This window comes from Eleutherodactylus coqui, chromosome 9 (genome assembly GCF_035609145.1).
Source record: "Eleutherodactylus coqui strain aEleCoq1 chromosome 9, aEleCoq1.hap1, whole genome shotgun sequence".
Lineage (NCBI taxonomy): Eukaryota > Metazoa > Chordata > Amphibia > Anura > Eleutherodactylidae > Eleutherodactylus > Eleutherodactylus coqui.
In genome coordinates this window covers 144,464,439-144,478,160 of record NC_089845.1, presented here as the reverse complement: position 1 = coordinate 144,478,160, position 13,722 = coordinate 144,464,439, and positions in this window count along the sequence as shown.

Genomic DNA, 13,722 nt, shown 5'->3' with positions numbered 1-13,722 from the left:
AAAACCTTAATCCTTTGAATTTCTGGTACATATGTGCTCTATTTTGTGGGTCTTTCTACTTCACTGCAGGAGTGATTTTCCATTTTGCAACTAGGTACCAAGAGAAGAGATAGTGTGTAACACCCATAGCCTGATGTTGTGAGGTTTGTTATCAAAACAACTCTTCCCTCATGTGTATGCATTATTTAACCACACATTATGCTCACACTCACTCATTATCACCATAGCATCTATTACAAACTTCATGGCTTCATGCATATCATCTACATCAACACAAGCAGCGTGATGTTAACTCAATCAAACACGCACTCCTACATCGTAAAATGTACACATTTCATCAACCATCTGCTGAGATTCCGTAACCTTGGTTTCATGAGATGGCAAAATCTTAATTTAAGAAATTTTAAATATCTGTCCAGTGAAATAATGGTATGTCCATGAATATATAGTAGTGAAGAGAAGCCCTGAGCTGTTCAAGCTGGGAGAAGAAGACAACAAAGGGACCTTCATGTTGGTTTGCCATAGGTATTTTGTATATTCGAAATAGCTGACGCCTTTATATTAAAACTATTATTCCTAATTAATTTTCCTGGGCCTGGATTTATATATATAAATGAGGAGGGAAATGTCTGTGAATGCTTTTGTTTTCGTGATTACTGAGTGATGAGAAATGTCTGCCCATAATTCCAATATGGCTAATAATGGTTTATATTACCTCTTCACTGTTTCCATAGCAAGAGTTGCTATAAAGTAACTAGTAATGAAATGAAATACTGTTCAAAGTGAGGTCAATTTTTGACAAACCAAACTTAGATTACTATAGAAACCTAGGTGCTTTAAAGTGCCCATACACTTCAAGCATGTCACACGAAATAGCACACCCACTGAGCCAGAACATGTAGAAACATCTCCAAAACCAGCACCAAACTATCAGCAAGATAGCAATCCAAGAGACACTGCAACAGTACCTCCCTTTTCAGAAGGGACCCCAGGACCCTTAGGACTTAGTCTGTAAAAAAATTTTCACAAGCCGATCCACATGGACATCTGCGGCCGGTATACATATGCTCTCCTGAGAACCATAGCCATGCCAATGCACTAAATAATGTAGTGCTCTCCTTACCAGACGCGAGTGCACTATGTGACTAATCTCAAAATGAATATCTCCAGGGTTGGTGGAGATGAACCATTTCCTGAGTCAACAAACTTCTTTAACAGAGACTTATGAAACACATTATTTATTTTCATCGAACTAGGAATCTCCAAACAAAAAGACACAGTGTTAATTTTTTTTATGATTTTGAACTGGGCGATAAAACATGGACCTAACTTAAAAGACTGTTGTTCGATTTTTATGTTCTAAGTTGACAACCATGCAAAGTCTCCCACCAAGAAGTTAGTCCTCTCAGAATGTCTATTATCTGCCACCGTCCTAAGTTTAGAGGAGAGCTCATTCTCCTCAGATACCTTTGACACCTCCTTAGAGAAGGGACCAAAACATGGATGGAACCCATAATTACAAAAGAAAGGTGACGTCCCCGTAGATTCCAATGATCTATTATTAAGTGTGAATTCAGCTAAAAGCAAAATCCCCGACTAATCCTCCTGATTCTCTGAGACATAATACCGCAAGTACTGTTCCAGACTCTGGTTATAGCTCTGTTTGTCTATTAGTCTCCAGATGATATGCCGAGGAAAACGAGAGCTGAATTCCCAACCAAGACAAAATAAAACGCCAAAACCTTGAAACAAATTGGACCCCACGATTGGAGACAATATTTGCTGGTAACTAGAGATGAGCGAGTATACTCGCTAAAGGCAATTGCTCGAGCGAGCATTGCCTTTAGCGACTATCTCCCCGCTTGAGACGGAACGGGTGCCGGCAGCGGGCAGGGAGCTGCGGGGGAGAGCGGGGCGGAACGGAGGGGAGATCTCTCTCTCCCTCTCTCCCCCCGGCTCCCTCCTGCTGACTGCCGCTACTCACCGCTCCCCTGCGTCGGCACCCGAACCTTCAGTCTCAAACGGGGAGCTACTCGCTAAAGGCAATGCTCGCTCGAGCAATTGCCTTTAGCGAGTATACTTGCTCATCTCTACTGGTAACCCATGCAATCTCACAATGTGAGTAATGAGCAATCTGGACAAGGTTTTAGCATTGGGAAGACCCAGAAGAGCCTCAAAATGACACATCTTGTTAAAACAATCTACCACAACCCAGATGACAGAATTACCCTCAGAAAGCAGCAAATCTGTAATAAAGTCCATAGACAAATGAGTCTAAGGTCTTACTGGTATCGGAAAAGTCATCAACCTCCTGACAGGGGCAGTTTGAGGTGATTTTTGTTCTGGCACAAACCTTACAAGTAGAGACAAAACTGAAAACACCTTGTTGTAATGAAGGCCACCAAAAGGTTCTTGTGAGTAGTTTTGGGGTATTATTAATCCCTGGATGGCCAGCTAACACAGAATTATGTACTTCAGATGCTACCTGCAGCCTCAAAAATAAACAGGGACAAAAAGCTTTCCCAGTGTTAGGCTTGCTGGGGCTAAATCCTGTGCCTTATGGATCTGCTCCTCCAAATCTAGTGAAACTACTGACACTACAACCCCCCCAGAAAGAATGGACGAAACCAGCGGGACAAAGATCCTGGAAAGTGCATGGGCCATAACATTTTTACTGCCAGAACGATATGTAACCATAAAGTCAAAGCACGAAAAATCAGTGACCACCGTGCCTGTCTTGGGTTAAGTCTTTTGGCTGGTTCCTGTGGTCTATAAAAACCATCACCTTATGTCGAGCGCCTTCTAAGAGGTGCTGCCACTCCTCAAAATCCCACTTAAAAGCCAACAGCTCTCTGTCACCAATATTGTAATTTTGCTCAGCAGTAGAAAATTTACGTGAGAAAAATGCACGAGGACGAAGATCTTGCAACGTACTAGTTCCCTGAGATAGTACTGCTCCATACCCAACTTCTGAGGCATCAACCTCCACCATGAAAGGTCTAGAGGAGTCTGGTTGCACCAGAACAAGAGCCATCATAAAACATCTTTTCAAAGCATGAAAAAATTATAATGCCCTTGGGGACCATTTAGAAGGGAAGCAACCTTTCTTTGTTATATCCGTTAAAGGTTTGACCACCACTGAAAATCCCCTAATAAATTTCAATAATAATTGACAAAACCCAGAAACCTCTGAAGCACCTTCACATTCTCTGGTAGCACCCAGTCCTGACGTTCTTTGGATCCATCTTGAACCCACTTGGGGTAATAATGTGTTCCAGAAATGTGATTTCTTGTACAGAAAAAACAAACATTTTTTTTGCAAACAAATTATTATCACGCAATGCCTGGAGGACCTGACAAATATGAGAAATATGTGAATCAAAATCCGACAAAAAGATTAGAATATCATTAAGGTATACCAGAACAAAGGACCTCATTGATAAAGGACTGCGCTTGTTAAACCAAAGGGCATCACCAAGTTCTTGTAATGCTCTTCAGGGGTGTTAAAGGCAGTTTTCCATTTGTCCCCCTCATTAATCCGAATCAAATTATATGCCCCCACATAAATCCAACTTTGAAAAACAGTTGGCGCCATTCAACTGTAAAACAGATCAGGAATGAGAGGCAATGGGTATGGATTATGCTTGGTGATTTTGTTTAGCTCTCTAAAATCAATGCAAGGCCGCAAACCCCCATCTTTTTTATGGACAAAGAAAAACCTGGAGGACAGTGGGGAATTTGAGTGACCTACATGCCCCTTTTTCCAACTGTTCAAGATATAAACGTTCAGAGACTGTCTCTCAGGTGTAGATTGAACATACAGCTTTTTGGAATTTTGCAGCCTGCACCAAGTTCAGGAGCGCAATCCCCTTCCCTGTGAGGCGGTAACTTATCTGCTCCATCCAGAAAAAAACATCAGCGAAATGGGCAATATATTCCAGTAACTCCTCAACTTGCACTGAAGACACCCTTACAGAGATACAAACAGAATTACAGTATGGTTTCCATTTAGAGATGTCTCCTTTCTCCCAATACACCACAGGATTATGCAAATGTAACGATGGTAGGCCTAAGACTACCTGCGTTGGAAGGGATTCTATGACATATAGAGTGATGATCTTGGTATGGAATAATCCAATCTTTAAACATATATCCAGAACACAAAATCGCAAGCACTTCTGTGATAATGGAGAGGCATCAATGGCGAACACAGTAATGGGTGGTTTTACCTCCAACCCCAAGTGATTGACTCTCTCATGATGGATTAGGTTAATACCAGCTCAACAATCAAGAAAAACTGTGATTGGATTGCTATCACCCCCAAGAAGGATGTCAGCGGGTAGAAGCAGCCTGAAGTACACCGTCCAAACAATTAGTGGTCCTTGAGGGACCTTCCCTCTGATCTTCAGGCCACCTAATTCCTCCGGCCAAGGCTAAATACGAGAACCATTTTGAACCAAATGACTGGTATGATTGCATGCAAAGCACCGCCCATAATACTGCAACTTCTTCCCTGTCCAGATGTTGCCAAGTAATGAACCCAGTTGCATGGGTTCCTCCTCACCAGTAGGCATGAAAGATAGCTCACTTTGCCTTTCTCTAATCTAACAGCCAACTCTGATAGCCTCATCAAGACTTTGGGGAACTAGATAAACCACCAAAAGTCTTTAATTTTATCACTGAGACCACAGTAGAACTGGCTTTGCAAAGCAGGGTCATTCCATTTAGTCTCAGTCGCCCAACGGCGGAACTCGGCGCAGAAATCCTCAATAGAAGAGTCTCCCTGATATAAAGCTCTGAGCTTTCCCTCTGCCAGTGACAGCCTATCGGGGTCATCATAGATTAACCCTAGGGCATTGAAAAAATGATCCACAGAGGGCAAAGCTTCAGAGTACCGAGGCGCGGAAATAGCCCACACCTGTGGAGCCCTGTGGAGTCTGGAAATGATGATGCCAACTCTCTGTAACTCATCACCAGAGGAAACAGGGCATAATCTGCAATACAGCTTGCAAGACTCTCTAAAGCAGACAAATTTCTGTCTGTCTCTAGAGAAATGATCAGGTAGTTCAAGTTTAGGTTCCTTACCAAAAGACCGCAGGGTTGTTTTCTGCTGCTTTACCTCAGCAACCTCAAGTGGCAGCGCCCTCAGTTGGTTTTACAAATCCTCAATGGCATCCATATTAGATAAACAAAAGTATCCCACTGAGTAAGTATGGTGGTTGATTATGTTATGTCCAACCTGGACACACTGGATCTGTCTCCCACAGATCTACCAAAAATGCAAATAAATGACAAAACAGGAATGGAACAAAAATATGGGAAACACTGTCCCTATGCAAACAAACACTGGGAAGGGCCCTGCCTGAAAACAGTGCAATTGCCTCGATAAGCACAGCCTCAACCACATACCTCGGCCCCTAGCTAACCTACATAGGGAAACGGGAAAAAAAACCAGAAACCCAAAATAACAATGTAAACACATGCAGTACTTAGCTTTGAAATGTAGCAAGTAACTGAATGATCTAGAAGGAACCTTCTGACTGCTAGCTCAGTCAGGGAGAGACTGAGAATCAACCACAGTTCAGCTCAGTCTCCAATCAGGCTAGATAGTGCAAGTAATTATTTACAGGTGCGACCAAGCACATCACACCAAATAGCACACCCACTGAGCCAGAAGATGTAGAAACATCTCCAAAACCAGCACCAGACTATCAGCAAGGTGGCAATCCCAGAACCGCCACAACAGTATAGATGTGATGTTATTCGAGCAGCATGTTGAGCTTGGATCCATTCTGTTTCATAGGTCTCTTCTTGGTGTGCCTTAATTAATACTCATCTGTAATTGCTTGGTATATGCCATTGGTCTGTTAGCAGCACCAGGGCTTTATTCCTCACTTTACACTAACACAAATACAATTGTTTTACAGAATTTTTTATTTTTCTTTAACCCATATGGCCTATTTTGATCCTTTAGGACTCTTTTTGTAGGCCTTTTTTTTTTGAGGAACAGTTGTATTTTTTCCATAGCAACATTTTAGGGAACGAAGAATGTATTAAACTATACATTTAATATTGTTTAATCATAAACATTTACATTAACAAGAATAAAATTTTAAATATTTAAAGGGTTAAATCCTTTTAAAAACATATTCACTATTAAAAGTTAGTTGATAACGTTTCTATTATGGTGTTTCTGGTATCTACAGCGATTGTAACTGTAAATCCGTTAAAACAATAATCTACAAATTTCTATTGTTTTCAAGACAATTCAGGGCAAATGAACTGAACTGCAATTTTTCCACACAATGATGCAATGCTGTATTCCCTTATTTGTTCGCTGATTCTCACATTAGACTTTTTCGTTATTATAATTTATATTTACTTTAGGCTTTTTAATGTTTTGGTGACTTCATGACTTTGTAAAATATTGCCAGCCTGCTTGCATTTTCCATGGTAGCATATGCTCAATCTTTCATCGTGTGCAGCTTAAATCTGACCACTGACACAGAGGTCGTGAGTACACATATGGTATGCCATACTGACTCAATTAGCTATCCATCAAATTAATTGCATATTACATCAAAAGATGCGCTCTGCTACCCCATACGGTCAAAAGATGAAGAACAATAATTAAGACAAATTAGTGGTTTTGCTCTGACTGTTTAGCTTGAACCGAAATGTTAAGAAAACTCTAGCTAGTCCCATTTGCTTATCATAATACATTGATGCCAATAATGTTTATTGCCTGACTTTATAGTATTGAAGTATATAAAGATACTATAAAGATACTAGGTTGATCTGCAGTTTTATGTAAAATCACATTTATAAATTGTAGGTAGTGAAATGCAACTCTGCTGTAGAGAAAGATCTCACATTTTGTTGATTTTTACGTGTTCGAAAGCATGATAATTGGAATACAATGCTACATTGTTTTCTAAAATATTGCAAAACCAACATCACACATTACAGGTTGTATAAACTGGCTTTATTCCAAATATGGTACATGCTTGGGGTTTATTCAAGAGAAAGTATAATACATTATATATGCAATGGTTTATTCTAAAGATTGATTTTGAACTTTTCAAAAGTTCGGTTCGGCCAGTTCGCTAAATTTGAGCAAAAAGTTCAGTTTGGGCTGAATTAGTTTCAATCAAACCAGAACTTCACAATGCTGGTGTATAACACTGCACAAGAGCCATAAAAACCCTGTAGAGCACTTTTAGGTATCCTTAGAGTATACCTAAGTAGTTTTAAGCATTTTTAAGGCAAAGTTAATTAAGAAAGACTAAGAAAAAAATAAAAGATGAACCATTATTATTTTAGCAAGTTTGACAGAGACAAACTGTCTGAGTTTTCGGTTCACGCTGAATCAAACTTTTAGCAAAATTTGACCAGAAACAGGATTTGACTATTTCACTTCACCCAACACTATTATATATAGTATATTATTTGCAAATGTTTTCATTTTTAACTTTCCTCTTGGCCTGACATATCCCAATATGTGTGATATGAGATGACCCGGTTTGAAAAATAACTGGTTGTGTGATACTCTGTTGGGAGACATGTATGCTATTTGTGCCACCCAGTGTTTCTGATGTGGATTGCAGTCTGTCAAAGAGTTTTCTAGCATGTCAGATCTAGCTACAACTAAGGCTTTGTTCACATCTTGTTACCCCTGACAGTTCATAGTTAATTTTGCCCACACACCTTGTTCTCTCCAGACGAGCCAGGGTTATCTGTGCCTTCCAGTCAGGTTAATTCCCCTGCTATGTGTCTGAGTAGTGTGCTGGTGATTGACAGGTCTATCTACCTATCAGCTCCTCCAGCCTCCCTATAAGATCCAGCTCATGCTGCCTGGGAGTGGCTGATTGGTTTCCAGTTTTTTAGTGCCTGCTGTGTAGTCCAGCTACTCTGACCTGCTGGTAATCTGGCCCTGGTAATTTGTGCCATTCCCTCAGTCTGCTAGCTAGTCTACCTCACTGTTACCAGCCAGGGTTGTCCAGTCCGCCTCTGTTTGTATCTTGCTTCTGTCAGTTTGTCTGCTAGACCTTGCTCTTATTAGCCAGGCCTTACCAGCAGCCTCTGTTCTGTTTGTATTGTTTTGTGTTGGTTCTTGTCATCTGCCTTTCCTGTTGGTGCTAGTGGGTAGTAGTCTCTTGCATAGGTACTGCAGTCCCTGCCTGTCCCCCTTAGTAAGCATAGGGCCAGAGTTGGTGGCCTGGACATGTCCACAATCAGAGCTATCTCCAGGAAGGGACAGTGGCGTGGCTGTAGGTCAGGGAGCCCCACGCCGTGTGTACCTAAGCACCCCACTAGTACTGTAACACATCTGTATCAGGGCTCCATTTTAGAGCCTTAGGCACAGGTCCATCTAACAATCCCGGATGAAATGTTGCAGAATACTGATCTCTTTGCTCTGGGAAAATGGAGGGGGGCATGCTGGAAGCCATAGGGACCCAATTTTAGACAATGGGGTCTGTACAGCATTGTTAGATTCTGTTACTTGAAAAATACGCTCCTGGCAGGTATTCAATTTCCGTGCTGCCATGACAGAATAGGAAAATAGAAACCCTGAATGCAGATGTGCCTAAGATTCTGATCACCTCGTTGTTATGGCTTTCATTTTTTCAGAGGCTGAGACAGATATAGATATGCTATATAATGGATCAGTCAGATTTCTTCCATTTCAGTGGATAGCGTAGCACGACATCCTGCATTATTCTGGCCATCAAATTACAGTGGAAACCTGATGGAACTAATAAACGTGGGAAGAGAACCTTAGGCATCCCTTATTATGTTGTTTCATCTGGATATTTTTTTATTACTATACATTTTTACAGTATTGATGTACCTGATAAAGACTCCTTGAAGTCAAAATGCATTGTACCTCGATTAATAAATACACTCTGAAAATAAATCTGTGGTTTCCAAAGACGTTTTGCTATGTCTGACCTCGATGTATTTTTTATATATACTGATATACACACAAAGGATAAATGTGAATAACACAAATATATACAGTCAAACCTCTAGTTTTGTTATGTTGTAGTTTAGCCGGTTTCCAGTCTCACTGATTTTTCAAGCCAGAACTTCGCCTTTAGTTTCACTGGTTGCTTCTAGTTTCGTTGACTGGCTGTGATTGGCTAAAAGGGCTGTCACTCAGCCGATTCAGCCAATCAGAGCAATTCCCGTTAGTAGCAATAGATGCTTTTCCGGCTTGACACACACTGGCAGCTGGCCAGAAGCTGCAAAAGCAGCAGTAGGGAGCCCAATGGCACCTGTAAGGTGAGTATTGATGCCACCTGCAGTGTTATGTAACACCACAGATAACACAGGGATAACTCTTAGGACAGATAATGCAGTAGATGTGACCTGCAGTCCTATGAAACACCACAGCTCTACATTAAGCTGCTTTTTTGGTATTAAAAACCATATTTATTTTCTATTAAATGTGGTTTGGTGTGTTTTTTGGAATGTCTAGAATGAATTAATTGGATTTACATTGATTCCTATGGAAATAATTATCTTGAGTTTCATTGGTCTCAAGTTTGGCTGATTGCTTTCAGACAGATTACCAACGAAACTAGAGGTTTGACTGTATACTATTTAAAAGATAAAATTGGGGAATAGAGAATCTGACCCTAAACGTTTTGATACAAAGAAACCCTATTTAAAAGCGGAACACGTGCCCTAATGAGGATGACCTAACATCTGGAACCAGGGGCAACCATCTATTTCCATAGGTTAGATGACATATAAGTGCTAAAAAACAGGGATATACAGGAAATGAGATGTTACAAGACGACAAATAATAAGTAGATCTTCAAAAAGACTTATCTTTAACTGAGATGCAGGACTGAACCAGGAGCCACCGACATGACCAGAAACAGCTTCATACAAGGAGTATAACTAGCGCCCTCTGTAAAGAGGAGCTGGAATAAATATATGTAAACTACAGCTGATTGGCTGGCTGAAATGCCACTTCCCTGCCAACTAATCAGTCCACTTACTGGCAGAGAAGTGTCCTTGTCAGCATTTAGCACCAAAATGACAATGAGCATGCGCCAGTGTAAGGATGACGGGGCTGACACTGTCTCTGAAATGCAGCACTCAGGTTAAATAGTGGTGGTGATGGTGGTGGTGGGGGTGTTGTTTTTTTTTTTTTACAGAATGTATATAGTTTTTAAAAACACTATAATGAACTTATATTTGTAGTAATGTGTGTTTGTTTCTGTATTTTTGACATACTGTATCTTAAATGAGACTATTGTGTACTGTAGACATTTTATACCCTTTGAAAATCTAAAAACACTGTATACAGAACAATTAGGGTCCATTTTTTTGCTGAAAAATTACAGAACTACCACCAGTATACTCCAGCTACTTGTCTCAAATTGGTGCTTTACATCTGGCCTCAGGATGTGTCTTTTTATTTGAGCAATACAAGACAAACCACTCGGAGCCATATAAAAAGTAATGACCATTAGAAGCTGGACAAATGAACAAACAGTGATAAATATTTCTTCATAGATTACTTCAGCACTCTCAAATGTTCTAAATATCGACTCAGCTGTGAAATGTATCTAGAATTTTGACAGCATTCTTGTTTTCTCCAAATTTTGGTGATTTATTAGTTAAGCTTAGCGTTCAAAAACAAGCAACTCTTGTAGTTTTAAGTAAATTCAACTATATTGATCCACATATGAACAATTTCTTCCTAGACACTTTTAGATGTCTTGTGGAGAAGAATGTAATTAAAATTGAGGGTATTAAGAAAGGGTCAGTAAAAGCTGGGCAAAAAACATGTCAGCATTTTAAATTATACACTTTCACAAGCAACTGTTCAAGCTTTAGGCTTCAGGAGACTGGTACAAAGCTAAACCAATATTTAACAACTAATCACATTTTGCCATGTAGGATAACATTATTGACTATAGGTTCTGTATATACAATTTAAAAAATATGGCAGACTCATTTATTTTTAAACATGTGAGAAACAAAGTAGCATCCAGCATCCACTGAGCGATGTCATTATTCTAGTGTAATCATCATCTACATTATGGCTGCAAACAAACTCAACGGAGGATATGTACTAAACCAAATGGACCTGAACTCGGACTCAATTTATGCCAAAAAAATGGTGCACATGCAATACACTACATTTATTATGTGTTTTAGACCCTTGACAATCAACTGTACCTTAGAGTGAAAGGGACATGGGCTGGCTGCAAAGGGGTGTTGTTTAGAATATGACAGCCTGCAGAAAATTTATGTAAAAAATTTGGTGCAAAATATTGTCATAACCTAAGCTAACCTTTAGGTGATGTAAAGTTAGACAACATTGTCTAAATATCTGTCAAAATTATACAGCATGAGCCATTGTGATAAGTTAGGTAACTTTCAAACTGTTTAGTCTAAGTTTATGCTGTCTAACTATTAGACAGGATTAGTAAATCTGCCTCACTGTGTATATCTTTGCAGGTAAGATAGAAATGGAGGATTAACTTGATACCCCTTGACCCCAATAGGAAATACTGTATTTTTTGGACTATAAAACACACTTTTAGCAAAAAATAATCTTGCTAAAAAGTGTCTGCATCCTATAGTGCAAAGTGTGGAGGGTCCGACATTGCCAGACTCCCCTGATGGCTTCCTTCCTGATTGGGAAGTGTCCAATCACTAAGAGAACTCTTTAGTTGTATCATTCTCTCTCTCTCACTGCCTAGTGCTGATCTCATAGATCAATGATGGTGAGGAGAGGAACACATTCAGTTTCTGAAGGTCCTTGAGTAAAGAACTTTAAAGACCTTTATGACATCATCCAAATATAACCAGATGCCAGGAAGATTTAGACCGGGGGCACCAGAAGGCAGCAAAGTAAGGGTTTTAAACTGTTAGGGCCCACACCCACTGGCGTTTTTTTTATCTCTTGCGCTACGAGAGCAAGAGATAACACTCACCTCACAGCGCAAGAAAAAGGTTGTGATATCGCCAGTTTCTTCAATGGGGCCAGCAGCAGCGCTGGCCCCATTGAAAATGTAGGGAGAATATCGCGGACTTCTGTGACAGCTGTGGCAAAAGTCCAGCATGCTATCCATTGCTTTCAATGGGGTTGGCGCTGCTGCCATCCCCATTGAAAGCAGTGGTTTTGTGGCAACCCTCACAGCATGATTTTCGGGCTTGAAATATAATGAATGAATGAATGTATGAACAGCCAGCTAAACGCTGGCTGTAATTGGCTGAGCGCTTAGTCAATCAGCACAGCCCTTTCAGGAGGCAGGGATTTTTAATTCCCCGCCTGCTGAAAGTGCTGGACAGCATTGCAGGGGAGCAAGACAGAGGGTGCATCTGAGTGGTGGAGAGGTGAGTAAAGTTTTTTTTCAGTTTTTTAACCAGCTATGGGTAATTTTTCAGGGAAGGGCTTATATTTCAAACCCCTCCCCCGAAAATCATGCTGCGGGAGTTGCCACAAAACCACCGCTTTCAATAGGGGCCGGCAGCAGCGCCGACCCCATTGCAAGCAATGGATAGCATGCTGGACTTCTGCCACAGCTCTGACAGCTGTCACAGCTGTGGCAGAAGTCCGCAGTATTCTCCCTATGTTTGCAATGAGGCTAGCGCTGCTGCCTCTGGCCCCATTGAAAATACTGGCGATATCACATCATTTTTCTTGCCAAGATAAAGAGAAACGCCAGTGGGTGTCAGCCCTTAGTCAGACGGGCTTTTTTTTGCGCGATTTGCGCATGCGCATGCGTCCGGCGATTTTTTAAAATCATTGCTTTGCAATGGTATCGACACATGAGCGCTTTTTATGCGCTCGTCCGATAAATTATAGAACAGAAATCGCAGATCGCACCTATCTGCGATCTGCGATTCCTGTTCTCTTCTCTATATGCGCTCAATGGTGCCGGCGGCAGCAGCGCCGACCCCATTGAGAACATATAGAAGACAAATCATTCTTCTCTGCCACAGCTGTAACAGCTGTGGCAGAGAAGAACGATGTTTGCCCATTGAATTCAATGGAGCCAGCAATACAGCCGGCTCCATTGAAAGCAATGGGCTGCCGGCGTGCGCGGGATGAATTGTCGGGAAGGGCTTAAATATATAAACCCTTCCCTGCAATTCATCCAGAAAAGTGTTAAAATAAAAAAAATATACATACTCACCTGCTCCCGGCAGCCGGAGTTCCGCGCGGCCGGCCTGCAGTGGGTGTGAAGGGGGTGTGAGTCAGACCTGCCCCCTGATTGGCTCAGCGCTGAGCCAATCAGGGGGCAGGTCTGACTCACACCCACTGCAGGCCGGCCGCGGGGAACTCCGACTGCCGGGAGCAGGTGAGTATGTATATATTTTTTATTTTAACACTTTTCTGGATGAATTGCAGGGAAGGGCTTATATATTTAAGCCCTTCCCGACAATTCATCCCACACTCGCCCGCAGCGCATTGCTTTCAATGGAGCCGCTGTATTGCCGGCTCCATTGAATTTTATCTGACCATTTGTTTTTAAATACAAAATAGTTGGGGCGGAGCCTGACCGCGGAACGAGATGGCCGCATAGTACAGACGCTCCATCTCTACAGCACGATAACTAGCGCTTATCTGCAGCAATATTAAGAAAAAATGGGGAAACTCACTAAAATGAAGACCGGAGAACACACTGGCACCCCTCGCCCGGCCAGAGGACAGTCCGAGATGCCGAGATTCTTTAAAGAACGGAGCGCTCG